Raw genomic sequence first — 11,319 nt, 5'->3', positions numbered from 1 at the left:
ATAAAATGAAAGTAAGCACCAGCTAAGAATGTAGTTGGGTGTTTATTGTTTACTAAAAACAAAATAGAGAGGTACATTACTTTGAGCGAAAAACACCAAGAGTGTTATGGACGGAGAAGGAAACCAAAAATAGATAATAGATTTATCATTTGCGACAAAAAAAGTAAGGGTTTTACGGTCAATGAAGAAAATGAAAATAGAGGTTACCATCGACAACAAAAATAAAAAATGAAAATGTTACTATAACAGAAGAAAACAAAAAAGGGAATGTGTTGATAATCATAAGAGAAAATAAAAAATGTGATACCATTTTCCACCAAAGAATATTTATTACTCCAAAATCCAAAAATTTATAGACTAAATAAAATTTGATAACAATAACAAACAACAAATGTTAGGCTAATAAATGAGATATATTAGTTAAAAATTATGTAACAAGTAAATTTGAATTCTTGCTTAATTAAATGTATTACATCAAAGTATATTATGAATAATATATGATTTGAGTTATTATTATAGCTATGGATGTAACATTTTAATTACGTCTAAAGTCATTCGTAATTCTTTTTGTTACTTTTTTGTTTCCCGTAACAAGTGGGTCCACATGTAAGTAGTGAATATGGAAATCGTTTAAGATGATTCCAGGTTCTCATTTCATGATGTCAAGTGGGTCCAAGTGTACATAGTGAATATTGAAATTGTTACGACATGTTTAGAGGTTTTCATTTAGTGTAGAAGTTAGTTAGGTGGTGTAGTAGTGTTGAAATTATAGACATTAAGACTAAGTAAGTAATATAACACTCTATTCTAAGAGAAAAGTGTAAAAATCATTAATCGATCAAATAAATCACCGTCTTTTTCAAATCAAATATTTAAAATCATTATAATTCGACAAGATATCTATATTAACATATTATACAGGAAGGTCACATCAAATAATAACTAAATATAAGTGAAGGTTGTAATATAACATTCAGAACACAAGAACAATAAATGAATGAATAATTAAGAACAAGTGTTTAAAGAAATCTTTGCATTCGTACATGTTGACACTAAAGAAATATTGTGTAACCCCAAGATCGTGAACGTGAACTAATATCCCAGGCAACCCCAAGATCCTGAATTTAACCATTGTCTTAGCCTGCCATTGTATATCTTGTAATATCTTGTGCAAGAACTTAAGGATTAATGAAAAAGGAATATAACAAGTGAACTACACTTGTTCTATGACTCATGAACATTGAAGCCTCTCGGGAAAGTCGAGTCAAGAAAAGATGAAGGAGAATCCCAAAAATGTCGGAATTTTATTTATTCTTATTATGTAAAAAAGACTAGCTGATCGATGCCCACAAAGACACTTCCACTACTTCTTTTTTTATGATTCTTTGACACATGAGTTCATTCACATTATTTTTAAAACCAACAAGAACTTCTAATTTAGTTTCAATTTGATACAAGTTCTAAGGCAACTGAGTTCATCACCTCCCGAGGTTTTATGCCAAAGGTCCAAAAGGATTAAAGGCATTCCTTGTACATTACTATGTTCGTACGTTGACTTTTACTGATTAATTATTGTTTCATCGGTTACAAATTTTTTGCATATTAATTTGACTGTTAATATGTCTTCATATCACCTCATCAAGATATTGTGTGGTATCTTGATATCTTTTTGAGTATCTTCAAACTCTATTACGTAAAATAACTCATTAATCACTTTAACACTATTTTTGTCCCAAATATTTCAAATAGACTTGCTTACACTTTAAAACGGATCAACTTCATAAAACACTTTTCTGAATATTACTGCTTCTTCCTAGGATCTTGAACACTATCAAAATCTTTGAAATATTTTTAGATTTTTCGTATCCTATTTCGAACATCACACCACACTTACTAATTTGGTTAAAAAATTAGTTTGTTAATTTTTTTATCAAAACAATTTGGCGCCATCTGTGGGACAAGTGGTGTTGTTATTTTTCTCTTTGAAGTTACTCGAAAACTTTTTCAGATTTTGAATCACTTACATAGTTTTGTACCAAAAATGTCTTCTTTACCAAAATCCACTTCTAGCGCTATTCCATCCATTTCAGCTGGTTAGAGTCTTCCCCCACCACAGTCACTTCATAATGAAGGAGAATTGAGATCCCTAGAAGAATGGTTCATACATCCTCACCAATACAGTACTCAGGAAGTGCAACCCAAGAAATACCTTATGGTCTCGAACAATGAGATCGTATCCATTATGACTAGGATGGACCGACACATAAATGTGGTAACTATGCCAACTCCATCATATGGAAGAACTAAGCTCGAGCTTGAGAAGAACGGTTAGGCCTGGCAATCGTGTCGTGTTCGGGTTGGCGTGTCGCGGGTTGGCGGGTTGGCGGGTCAAAATATGCCAACCCAAACACGACCCATTTAAATATACAGGTCACGGGTTGACGTGTCACGGATTGGCGGGTTTGGAACATAAACTCATATATGACCCACGAACCCATTTATTTATACGAGTTCACAGGTTGGCGGGTTTGTGAGTTAGATTTGGGTTCGTGGGTCGGATTCCATAAATAAAATTAACAATTAAACATGAATAAATTCTTGATGGTTGATGCAAACATATCTAATTTTAGACACTTAACTACTTAAGTCTTAATGTCTTAAACATCCAAATGAAAATTAAAAACATTCATAGAAACATGTTCAATGCCTCAATCGCTCATACAGCCATATGCCGATACGCCATTTGATTTAGGGAAAAAATGAGGAAAATCAATTGGTTACAAACTTACTTACGACCTTATGAGTTAGGACCACAAGTCAAAATATCAATACATTTAAAAATAAAAAATATATTTTTTTAATTAAAAATATAAACGGGTTGGCGGGTCAACCCATTTATTTTTTGAGAAACTCATATATGACCCGTTTAATAAACGTGTTGGCAGGTTGGCGGGTTGGCGGGTTGGCGTGTTGAAAAACTCAACCCAAACCTGTTTATTTCGTGTCGTATCGCGGGTCGTGTCGCGTGTCGTGTCGAGAATTGCCGGCCCTAAGAACGGTGGTAACTACGCCAACTCCATCCTCGATCTTACAACTCAGGATCCTGAATTTCGAGAGCGGTAGATCCTCATAACACCAAACTAGAGACTTCATGTGAAGGGAGTTTCCCATCTTCATAGATGGAGAAACTCCTAGTATGGGAGGTCATGTCTCCCAAAATCTTGGCGGGATATTCAACATCCTGCCTAGTATCCAATATCATGGGATAAGTCCAATCATGGAAAAGGAACTCAACCAACTAAGAGATATGATCTCAAGTCTACCGTCTACCAAGTGTCATTAAACCAATACCAAAGGTTTCAGCTGTCAGCCATAGGGTTTCAATGTTTGCAACCCCCCCCCCCATATGCGACATTGAAGTTCCAAAGAGGTTTCAGGTAGCAAACTTGAAGATCTATGATGGAATCACGGATCTTGAGGAACGTGACGCCCATTACAGAGAACACATAGAGATATTTCCAATTATGAAACATCTCAAGGAAGCTTTCCTATGTAAGGGTTTTGGTTCAACCCTTATAGGATTAACACTAAAGTGGTTCTAAATGTTCCCCTTATTCTATGACTTCTTTCACACATTTTTTTAGTTTGTTCAATAATCAATTTTCTTGAAGTATGACTTTTGAAAAACTAACAAATGATATTTATAGAGCAACTCAAGGCATAGAAATAGTTGTGGAAGCTGTCAAAGATGGGACAAAAGAAAGATTCTTCGTTTAGGAGGATCTTCTCATGAACCCATGCAAGTAAGTGGACGAAGTCAGAAATAGAACCTTGAGATTCATCAAGGTTGAAGAATACAGGAAGATCCAGAAGAAGACAAGCACATCCAATGATCATGCTAACACGAAGAATGAATCTTCCTCCCAAAAATCCTTTAGAGCTAAACCTTACTCAATATACGAGAACCATAGGGTGAATGCTCTAGAGGATGAAGAGGAATAGGAAATTTATCTTGTGATATATGATTACTACTTTTTTGTTAGTGCTTCACGTCTACTCTACGCGATACAGAATCTTGGGGACAAGGAAAAATGACCCAACAAAAGTGAGAAGGCCCAAGGATGGAAAGACAAGGCCAAGTTTTGTGCTTATCACAAAGACTTCAGATATCATACCGAAGACTTATTTTCTCCAAGAAAGAGATTAGTTATCTATTGAGAAAGGGACATTTAAAAGAACTCTTGGGAAGAAGAAATGACAAGAGTGCAGAAAGATCCCAAGATCTTGAAATTCTGTCGCAAAAAATATCATCTCCTCCCTCGGACGCCAAGGTAATCAACTATATCTCTGGTGGATCTGACATTTGTTGAACCTTTTATTCTGCAACCAAAATACATGCAAGAAGTTTCGATATGGAAAAGGAATATAGGCCAAGAAAGAATGCATTATTGATCAACAAGAAGCAGATCTATATCGATGAAGATGATAGGGAGAATATCCTTGATCCACACCATGATGGACTAGTTGTAACACTTTATGGGGCTAACCATTTCGTTCGATGAATATTATTAGATGATGGCATCTCAGTGAACATCATCCTATTATAAATACTCAATAAAATGAACATCCTAGAATCTAAGATAGTCTGAAGATCCTCAGTCTTAGTAGGATTCAGTGGCAGAACCAAGAACACCATTAGAGAGATCCAACTACCAATATAGATAGAAGGAGTTAACTTTATCCAATTTTTTGTGTTGTTGAAACTTTTCTATGCTATAATATTATCTTAGGCGGGCCATGGATCCATGACATGAAAATACGTCCCTTCAAATTACCATTAATATGTGAAGATGCCAACACCATGGGGAATAGTCAAGATCAATAGTGACAACCAAGAAGCTAAAAATTGGTATACCATTTCATTGAAAAACTCAATTACTCCTAGGAAATCATAGAAGTTAAAGAATAAGGTATGAGATGTTTTGGAAGTCTGGCTAGATTTTGAGGATCCTGACATCAGAATGCTACTAGGCGCTGATCTTGACCAAGATCTTGAGAAAGATCTTACCAAGTTCCTAAAAGACATAAAATCAACCTTTTCATGGGAACAATGAAGATATGAACAGTATATTTAAGGATAGAATAAACGATAAACTTAATATTGATCCAAGTTTCAGGTAAATGCATCAAAAAATAAGAAAATTCGCACCTGAGAGGAACATGATCATCCAAGAATAGTTTCCAAGATTGCACAAGGCTAAGATGATCAAAAAAGTAAAATTCCCAAGATAGCTAGCCAATATTGTGTTAGTCGAAAGGAATAAAGGAAAGTGGAGAGTGCTTCATCCGGATTCTTACCTTCATGGATGCTTCAGCTGGATTTCAACAAATCCAAATGGCGCCTTCACACCCGAAAGATATAGCCTTCATAACCCCAACATGTATATATTGTTATACAACAATGAATTTGGTATAGAAAATTCAAGTGTGACATACCAAAGACTAGTAAACAAGATGTTCAATTATCAACATGGAAAAATAATGGAAGTATATATATATATATATATATATATATATATATATATATATATATATATATATATATATGACATGGTGTAAAATCCAAGAAAGTCGAAAATCATCTACAACATCTTAAAGAAGCATTAAACATCTTGGACCAATTCAACATTAAGATCAACTCTTCAAAATGCCATTTCAGTGTCAAAGCAGCTAAATGCTTAGGCTATATGGTAACAAAGAGAGGAATTGAAGCTATCCCAGAACAAATTAAGGCAAACATGAATTTATAATCCCCATCTTCTACCAAAGGTGTACAAAGATTGATAGATAGAGTTGCTGAAAGATCTAGTATGCTCAAGAATCATATTAAAGTGATATTGCTAATTAACATATGATACTAATGGGTCACACTAACAACAACTTGATATAATTGATTATTTATTAGAAATTGATTTTAATAAATATTCAATAAACTCTTATAATAAATTGGAAATTATTTATTTCTTGCAAATACTAATTTGCATTAGCAACTAACATAATATATATCATATGGTATGATTTATTAATTCATGTACATTATTTTGGACTAGAAACACTCTTTTGTATTTTAGTTAAAAGTGTTTATATCTTATAAAGAGTTATAAGAATTTTATAAACTTCTCTTCTCTTTTGTTTATAAAAAAACAGATGAGCTAGTTTCTAGGAAACAAGACATGCTTTTTTGAATATAATAAGAGAAAGTAAGCATGGCTTAAAAGGCATGGGAGACATGTAGGTTTTAGGATATGGAGTGCTTAAAGTGTTTAGAACCCTTGGGTAATGATTTAGCTTTATTAAGGCTTTCATCCCTTCATTTTTACTTACCAAAACCGTAGCTCCCTCATAATCTTTCATATTCTCTCTTTAAAAGATCTGTTAGAAGATTGCTAGCTTGCATTTTGCTCTCTTTAAGTCATATTTTGATATGGACTTAAAACTTAAGAGTTTTGACTAGCGTCTACATCAAGTTGGCTTCATGTTGTTGTGTCAAAGGTTCCACATTCTTCATCAACTTCCAAGCCTCCTAAGAGGACCCAAGGAACAATAAAGGTTGTTGTTTCTTCATTCTTTCTTTGGTTGGTGTTTAAATCTTTCTATAACTTGCAATATGATCCTTGGTGGGTATAAAATGTTTATGTTATTTTCTAAATTTAAAGTCTTCTATTTGCCAATTTTTGTAGCTTTTGAAACTAATTTTGAACTAAAACACAACAACAGGACCCAAAGAATAACAAAGATTGTTACTTCTCCATCCTTTCTTTGGTTGGTGTTTAAATCTTTCTATAACTTGCAAGATGATCATTGGTGGGCATAAAATGTTTATGTTATGTTCTAAATTTAAATTCTTCCGTTTGCCAATTTTTGTAGTTTTTGAAACTAATTTTGAACTAAAACCCAACAATCGGTATAAAAGCCACATTCCAAGTTCGGTTAGATTTTTTTTTTTTTTTGGAAATCTTCGCTTTTGAAGAATATCGATAACTTATTTTTGTATAAAAATAAGTTCATACATATTTTTTTGTGACAAATTTTTAATTATTATTTTATGTGACAACTTTTTAATTGTTATTTTATGTGACAAAATTTTTCTTGTATCTTTTGTCATTTTAAAGTTGTCTTAGAAAAACAAATGTTGTTTTATGTGTATGTTGATGTGTATAATGTGCATAAACTAGCAAAGGACCATTATGATTGTTGTGTTGTCGTGTTTGTTGTTTTTGTTATAAAAATGGTTGTAAAAATTTATTTATTCATATGGTATGTACTAATTAAATATATTAGTTTTCTTGATTATTTTTGTAAAATAATAGATTAGTTTTTAGACATTAATTTATTTGTACAAATATGTAAAAAAAATGAAGTTGGAGCCATTTTTTGAAGACAAAAAGGCAATTTTCGTGACTACATAAGTGATGGGCAGAAAGATGACACTTTCTGAAAAGTGTCATGAATGTTGTCAACGTAGTCTTTTCTTTAAACGGTTGTTGACCTAATGCAACACTTTCTGCAACCCTTTTCTAAAAAGTGTTGCATGTGGCTGAATTTTTCCTTTAAAGAATATTTTCCAATCTTTTGCAAGCAATGGGTGTTTACTCAAGTGTGAGCTTCTACAACAACAATACAAGAAGATTTTTGGTCCCCTTAAATGTCCCTTTAGGAATGGACTTGGCATCTTTTGTGTTGGCTCACAAAAAATGTCATTAGTTGGTTATGTTTATGCACATATCTTTTTATACAAGTTTGTGCTGTTTATTTTATGCAATTATTATGTGTGGTTGATAAATTAGTTTTTCACATGCTAAAATAATTTTGAACAAATTAAACATCACATGGAGTTTGTTTTTTTCAAAATTGGACATAAGATGTAACAAGTTATTAATTTAAAAATTAAACCCGATTTTATAAAACCGTTAATAACGGCAAATTTTGAACTACTCCATTATAAGTTTTAAAATGGTGATTTTTGTAACTTATACAAACTCCAAATATATACATAATAAAATGAAGTTTTATTAAAGATATAAAAGGTTCAAATGTACTCAAACTTAATACCGGTTATTAAAATTGAATAACTTCAAATTATATAAAAACTAGTTTTTTATATAGAACCTTTAAAAATGATTTTCTTTTGAAAACTGATACCATGGTTTATTATATGCATGTAATAAACATGATATCATATGTTTTTAAACTAGAATTATAAAACAGATCAAGACCCTTTTTTACAAACCTCAAATCTATGCAATCCTTTTGAAGAACACGCACACATCTCTTGTATGCACTAATGGGATAAATGATACATAACCGCTTAGTGTTATCTTTTGATGGTCGGGGTGTCTTCGCGATTTCTATTACCAAGTTATAGGCCAATTACACATGTTTTTCAAATTGGACGATTTGATCGGAAATCTTTTGTAATAAAGGATACCTAAGCAAGAGAGTTCCGAGGCATAGATAGGATCAAACATGTCTAATTAAATTTGTTATTAGAGATCCCATAAATCTAGGAATTATATAGCAAGTAATAATTGATAATCGATATATACCAGGTTGATTTCAAATGGATGAGATAAAGGATACCTAACCATTTATTTGTTTTGCAACTTGGATCCTAGGCTTTGACAATTAATGTTTTTGGAAACTAAAAGGGTATTAATTATTGAAGATTAAATATTGAAAATACTAAATGAATTTTGTTAAAATTTTATAGTTAAATAATCCATTCTCATTATCATGAATTGTCATTTTCTTTAATGACTTAATGAAACAATAACATTCACTAGATACAACTTCAATGAATGAGTTCATGTCTTAAGAGACAATCTCGTGAGAGATATGAAATTGCATACAATTAAAGGTCTGAGTCCTAAACAATTTGCTTTGAGCAATAAACCTAAACATGATACCTAGTAGAGGCATCACTGGGATGATAAAGATGCTTCTAACATCAAGTTAGGAGTAGTTATTCATGACTTCTAGGAAGTCTTGGATAATTTAAACATATATCTGATGATATAACCGGTCAAGCTATATTCCAATAAATATAGTGATATTTTATTTAAATCTAGTTTAAACATTGAAATAATGAAAGGCTAAAAGAATCACCTTGTGTGATCCAGGAGGCCCATGTTTTATGGACTGAACACCTTTAAGCCCAAGAAATCTGCTAAAGCCCACATAGATGGATCTGGTTTCTTTTGTGAAGAAACTAGACACTGGAAGAGGATTTACTCCTTTCATTTGGAAAGAAAGAGTGGAAGAGACTAGTACTTCTAGTATCTACTAGATAGAACTCATACTTTTCATATAACACTTAGGTACTTGGTACTTAAATGTTAATCTAATATTTGTAAATGGCTTGTAGATATTTAATGAAGAGTAACCAGTTGTGCACAATCAAGTTGGAACTACACTCTCGGAGTTTAGTTTATTATTTATGCTTGGAACATAAAGTACTTGTAATGTAAAACAATATTTGTTTTGGAATAATGTATGTTTTAATTTAGCATGTCTAAATTTATGCCTTAGTTATTTTATTCAAATGTTTGATAATTTACTCAATCGTTTTTCATAACGATAGTATTCATATTCTGAAATGATTAACTTCTATTTATGAGACTAGATCTCTTAATAGAATTGTAAAGTAAATATCAACATTTTATTAATATAATCAAGTTCTATATGCAAGCACTTTTGACTTAAACTTATTTTAAATCAAACTCATCTCTGACATTATTATTAATTATATAAATGGGATTCACATATTCCAACTTAAAGAAAGGGATCTTTGAAGGCAATTAATGTAGTTTATTTGACATATGTAAATATTATTTATATATAAAGGATTCCCGATGATATTTTCACTAAGTAGCAGAGAAAATAATTATTAAGGAACTATACACATTGGTGTATGACTTCCTTTCTAATGAATGTATGAGATTAAGCACAAGATACCAAATCAACTTTATTAATAACTATAGTAGTTTTAATTATATTTTACGTGGTAAAGCATAATTGTGAAATCTTTGTTGAAGGTTTCAAAACTTGAGATACAAACCGGTAAGATCCATCTAAGGCCTTAAGGCCTTAATGATAATAAAGGATGAATTAAATCTTACCCGGTATGATTTACTTTCTAATCGGTAGAAATATCCTTATTTTATTTCCTTGGGATAACACTATTAATTGTACCTTGAGTCCAAATACCAGCTAATAATTAGATTAAACACTTTATAAGATTTAGTATGGAAAGGCTCCATCCTCATCTTACGTAATGTTCTATGGATTTAAATCTTATGTCGGACTAAAGCTTCTAAACCCAAAATCTACTAAATACATATTTGTATATAATACTCTAAATGTGGCTTAGACTATAATATGCGAAACCAAAAAGAATAAGTTCTCTTATTCTTGTGAAATCTAAGTTATTAGAAAGCAAGCTTCAAATGACAAAGTGAGTGGGAGGTACATACGACTTGAAGCGGCTCAAGAACCATAACCTTATGTAGTAATAGTTGGCACTGGTTTTAACAAGGATTGTTAAACTTGAATAATAGCTACTCATAAATACAAATTGTTCGCATTAGTGGTAGAAATCATCTATGACTTGAGAAATGTGGAATCTCTCATTGATGAGATTTTATTGATGGTTTCTGAAAATCCATCAAATACCAAGATGCTATGTCACATCTCGAATCTGATAAATGAATTAGACTCATGAACATGAGATATAATCCATGTATGAGAATCAAGTATGGGTTTGATTAAAATTTCTCCCTATAGCAAGGCTAGAAGGAGTAAATGTCTCTTCTAGAAAGAATAAGTTGCATGGATAACCATACACATTTAAAGCAAGACTTGTAGTAAAGGATTTTCTCATACTCATGTCATTGACTATGATCCTCATCATACTCATGACATTGACTGTGATCAAACCTTTTTCACAAGTAGCTATGATTAGATCAACAAGGATATTGTTTACTATACATTCATATTCTTTATATGAGATATAGTAAATAGATTTCAAGAAAGACAACTTTTTCTAATAAACATCTGTTAGAAGTTATCTATACGGATTAGCCTTAAGGTTTTCTTAATCCATGTTATCCTAACAAAATGTGTAGAGCTGGAGATCCTTGTGGATATAAAGGGAACATCTCAATGTTGCAATCATCATTTTAATGTAAAACCACAAGGTACGTTTTTATACATATATTAGCAATATATTGAAAGGGATCAAGACATAAAATTATTTTAGAG

This window comes from Lactuca virosa, chromosome 9, assembly GCF_052849685.1.
Source record: "Lactuca virosa cultivar CGN04683 chromosome 9, Lactuca_virosa_CGN04683_v6, whole genome shotgun sequence".
In the NCBI taxonomy this organism is placed as follows: Eukaryota; Viridiplantae; Streptophyta; class Magnoliopsida; order Asterales; family Asteraceae; genus Lactuca; species Lactuca virosa.
Note: the sequence above shows the minus strand (reverse complement) of the source record.